We start from the raw sequence: 5112 nt of genomic DNA on the forward strand, positions 1-5112 counted from the left end.
GGTCACACCAGATACTGACTGGTTTTCTGATTCATGCCCTACCTTTATTGTAAGGTAACTTTGACCAACATATGCATATCTGTATTCCCAGTCATGTGAAGTCCATAGATTAGAATTTATTTCAATTGACCAATTTTCTGTAACTCAGTAAAATCTTTGAAATTGTTGCATGTTGTTCAGTATAATTATCCATATGTCAAATTTGTAGCACACAGCATGAAAGCTTAATCACACTGTGTTGTGTGTCATAGTTCAAAACCACCTGTGCAGGTGGGACTGTGTCAGTGATGTTTAAACAACCATTCTGTGCTACAGGTATGAATGCTGCTGTGAGGGCCACAGTCAGAATGGGCATCTACACTGGGGCCAAGGTCTACTTCGTTCATGAGGTTAGTACCTGACTTGTATCCACCCCATCTCATCTACTATTTCATGTTACCCATACTCTATTATTGTCTATAACTGTTAAAGGTCCAATGCAACCTCACTGTGACTGTTTTCAATTAAACTTGTGAAAATAAACAAAAATAACTTTTTAGCAAAGAGCAATTTCTCAAGCAAGAATTTTGCTGGGACTGTCTGGGAGTGGTCTGAGTGGGGAGGGGAAAACTGAAAACTAGCTATTATTGGCAGAAAGTTTTGGACCTCTCTTTCTTATTGGTCTATTAACTAATTAAACACCTGGTGATGTCACCAGGCAGGCCAAAACTCCATCCCACCACAACAGGCTGATATTTCAGGCAATCTTCACAAAAAGATCATACAATAAAAGTACATTATCATCATTTTCACAATTTCACATTATTATTGCAACCTCGTAGTGTGGAAAATGAAATATAGAATACCAGTCTAAAGTTTGGACAAACATACTCATTCAAAGGTTTTTCTTTATTTGTACTATTTTCTACATTGTATAATAATACAATCAACACTGTGAAATACCACATATGGAATTATGTAGTGTTTCAAAAAGTGTAATCAAAAAGTGTTAAATCAAAATATATTTAATATTTGAGATTCTTCCTAGTAGCCACCGTTTGCCTTGATGACAGCGTTGTACACTCTTGGCATTCTCTCAACCAGCTTCATGAGTCACCTGGAATGTCACCTGGAATGCATTTCAATTAACAGGTGTGCCTTGTTAAAAGTTAATTGGTGGATATTCTTCCCTTTATAATGCGTTTGAGCCGATCAGTTGTGTTGTGACAGGGTAAGGGTGGTATACAGAAGATAGCTCCAAGTCCATATTATAGCAAGAACAGCTCAAATAAGCAAAGAGAAATGCCAGACCATCATTACTTTAATACATGATGGTCAGTCAATCTGGAAAATGTCAAGTTTCTTCAAGTGCAGTCGCAAAAACCAGCAAGCGCTATGATGAAACTGGCTCTTATGAGGACCGCCACAGGAAAGGAAGACCTAGAGTTATCTCTGCTGCAGAGGAGAAGTTCATTAGAGTTAACAGCCTCAGAAATCATCCATTAACTGCACCTCAGATTGCAGCCCAAATAAATGCTTCACAGAGTTAAATTAACAAACACATCTCAACATCAACTGTTCAGAGGAGACTGCGTGAATCAGGCCTCCATGGTCAAATTGCTGCAAAGAAACCCCTACTAAAGGACACCAAGACAAAGAACAGACCTGCTTGGGACAAGAAACATGAGCAATGGACATTAGACAGGTGGAAATCTGTCCTTTGGTCTCATGAGTCCAGATTTTAGATTTTTGCATCCAACCACCATGTCTTTGTGAGACGCAGAGTAGGTGACCAGATGATCTCCGCATGTGTGGTTCCCACCGTGAAGCATAAAGGAGGACTTGTGATGGTGTAGGGGTGTTTGTTGGTGACACTGTCAATGATTTATTTAGAATTCAAGGCACACTTAACCAGCATGGCTACCACAGCATTCTGCACCGATACACCATCCCATCTGGTTTGCGCTAGTGGGACTTGCTGACCCAACACACCTCCAGACTGGGTGTAAGGGCTGTTTGACCAAGAAGTAGAGTGATGGAGTGCTGCATCAGATGACCTGACCTCCACAATCACCCGACCTCAACCCAATTGAGATGTTTTCGGATGAGTTGGACCACAGAGTGAAGGGAATGCAGCCAACAAGTGCTCAGCATATGTGGGAACTCCTTCAAGACTGTTGGAAGAGCATTCCAGATGACTACCTCATGAAGCTGCTTGAGAGAATGCCAAGAGTATGCAATCATCAAGGCAAAAGGTGGCTACTTTGAAGAATCTATAATATAAATTATATTTTGATTTGTTTAACACTTTTTTGGCTACTACACGATTCGTTGTGTGCTATTTCATATTTTTGATGTAGAAAATTGTAGAAAAATTGTAAAAATAAAGAAAGATCCTTGAATGAATAGGTGTGTCCAAACCTTTGACTGGTACTGTATATAAAACACTGGAAAATCCCATTTTGACTGCACTGGGCCTTTAAATAATACAGATTACAATGGGGGTACTTCAACCTCGCCTCCAAACTCCACAGCACTGCAGGATTTAATACTCCATGGTACTTAATTGACTGAGTAATGTTATTGGCCAGAGATTCCACCTACCTGGTGTCTCAAGTTTCAATCAATCCCTGATTAGATGGAATAGGATGTAAACCAGCAGTGCTAAGGCCCCCAAGAACTGGATTTGAGAAAGGCGATGTTACTCAATTTTCCATGCCCGTTACCTTAACGTAAAGGTCTGTCAGATAAGCCACCTCAGTCAACAACCACATATGATCAATGTAATTGGCATCATCTGTCCACACACACAGTTGTGAATTTTTTTGCATCTGAGCTCAAGAGTGTGCGGCTCTTTTTTATTTTTATTTTCAAGCCACCTCAGTTACCTGGGTTTCACCTTAGATACTCCCACGACTGCGAGTGACAGGTTTGTGTCTTTGCGTCTCCCAGGGTTACCAGGGACTGGTGGATGGAGGTGACAACATCAAACTTGCCACCTGGGAGAGTGTGTCTATGATGCTGCATCTGGTGAGCACACATATTGTATACAGTATACACACACACACTCACCCACACAAAATCACATGCATAGACAAAGAGCATGCTTGCACACACTCACACACATTCACCACATGATTCTTAGACACACGTGTGTATATAGACACACAGACACTCACAAAAACATGCAAGCACATGCATGACACATACATACACATGTGCACACACATAGACACACACACACACACACACACACACACACACACACACACACACACACACACACACACACACACACACACACACACACACACACACACACACACACACACACACACACACACACTCACTCACTCTCCAATTACCTCCACCCTCACACTGTCTTGAGCTCTCCTTAGTTCCTGACCAAATGTAACCTTTCAGTGAAGGACGTGGAATCTGTCCTCTGTAACTCAAGCTGGTCCTAGACCAGTGACCCTCTGGCCAGGAGGAACTAATCAAATGTCAGAGTTCACTGGATTTAATGGGCTTCAGAAGGAGAGGTTGGGGTTTCATCTTCCTCCTTTCCTTTCTCTCTCTCCATTCTCTCTCTCTTCTCACTCTCTCTCTCTCTCTCTCTATTTCTCTCTGTCCTTCCTTATCTCCCTCTCTCTCTCCTTCCTTCTCCTTTATTCCCTCTCTCTCTCTCTCTCGCTCTCGCTCTCTCTCTCTATCGCTCTCTCTCCCTCTCTTTTTGTGGTGTTTTTAGTGTAGAGGATGGCTCATTAAAGTAAGACAAAAAGTATCTCCCTCTCTCACACATACACACTATATTCATAACCACAATCTCTCTCATCCCCCTCTATAACCCACATCCTTTCCTTTTCTACTTCCTCCTTCATCTCTCCCCTTCGGCAGCCCAACTGGAATGTGTTCTGTTGGCAGACTATGTGGGTTCTGTTTGTGTCATTCACTGATCCCGCCCCGTCTGCTGTCTCTTCTCAGGGTGGAACTGTGATTGGCAGTGCCCGCTGTAAGGACTTCAAAGAGAAGTGGGGACGTCTGAAGGCCGCCGGCAACTTGGTCAAACTGGGCATCACCAATCTGTGTGTGATCGAAGGCGGTGATGGCAGCTTGGACTGGTGCTAACCAGTTCCGTACAGAGTGGAGCGAGCTGCTGGCTGACCTGACAAAAAGGGGGTGAGATACCTGGGTCACCAAAAGACTACATTGATTTATATAGCCCTTTAGATCAGCTGATATCTCAGTGCTGTGCAGAAACCCAGCCTAAAACCCCAAACAGCAAGCAATGCAGGTGTAGATGCACGGTGGCTAGGAAAAACTCCCTAGAAAGGCCAAAACCTCGGAAGAAATCTAGAGAGGAACCAGGCTATGAGGGGTGGCCAGTCCTCTCCTGGCTGTGCCGGGTGGAGATTATAACAGAACATGTCCAAGATGTTCAAATGATCATAAATGACCAGCATGGTCAAGTAATGTCTCACAGTAGTTGTCGAGGTGCAACAGGTCAGCACCTCAGGAGTAAATTCCATGGCGGAGGCAGAACAGTTGAAACTGGAGCAGCAGCACGTCAGGTGGATTGGGGACAGCAAGGAGTTATCATGCAGGGGTAGTCCTGAGGCATTGTCCTAGGGCTCAGACTACACTCAATCATAGGACCTACTGAAGACATGAGTCTTCAATAAAGACTTAAATGTTGAGACCGAGTCTGCGTCTCTCACATGGGTAGGCAGACCATTCCATAAAATGGAGCTCTATAGGAAAAAGCCCTGCCTCCAGCTGTTTGCTTAGACATTCTAGGGACAATTAGGAGGCCTGCATTTGTGACCGTAAGCGTACGTGGTAGGTATGGGCATTGTGCAGGACAAAAATCGGAAAGATAAGTAGGACAAGCCCATGTAATGCTTGTAGGTTAGCAGTAAACTCTTGAAATCAACCCTTGCCTTAACAGGAAGCCAGTGTAGGGAGGCTAGCACTGGAGTAATATGATCAAATTTTTGGTTCTAAAGTCAGGATTCTAGCAACCGTATTTAACACTAACCAAGTTTATTTAGTGCTTTGTCCGGGGTAGCCAGAAAGTAGAGCATTGCAGTAGTCTAACCTAAAAGTAACAAATGCATGGATTAATTGTCCTCC

The 5112-nt window shown here is 43.3% G+C and overlaps 1 pseudogene; it reads left to right on the forward strand.

The window, feature by feature from the left end:
• The first annotated feature begins 315 nt into the window (after nucleotides 1-315).
• LOC135529529 (ATP-dependent 6-phosphofructokinase, muscle type-like) lies at nucleotides 316-4162 on the forward strand (annotated as a pseudogene).
• The last annotated feature ends 950 nt before the right edge of the window (nucleotides 4163-5112 follow it).

Source organism: Oncorhynchus masou, unplaced genomic scaffold (genome assembly GCF_036934945.1).
Source record: "Oncorhynchus masou masou isolate Uvic2021 unplaced genomic scaffold, UVic_Omas_1.1 unplaced_scaffold_11776, whole genome shotgun sequence".
NCBI classification, from domain to species: Eukaryota; Metazoa; Chordata; class Actinopteri; order Salmoniformes; family Salmonidae; genus Oncorhynchus; species Oncorhynchus masou.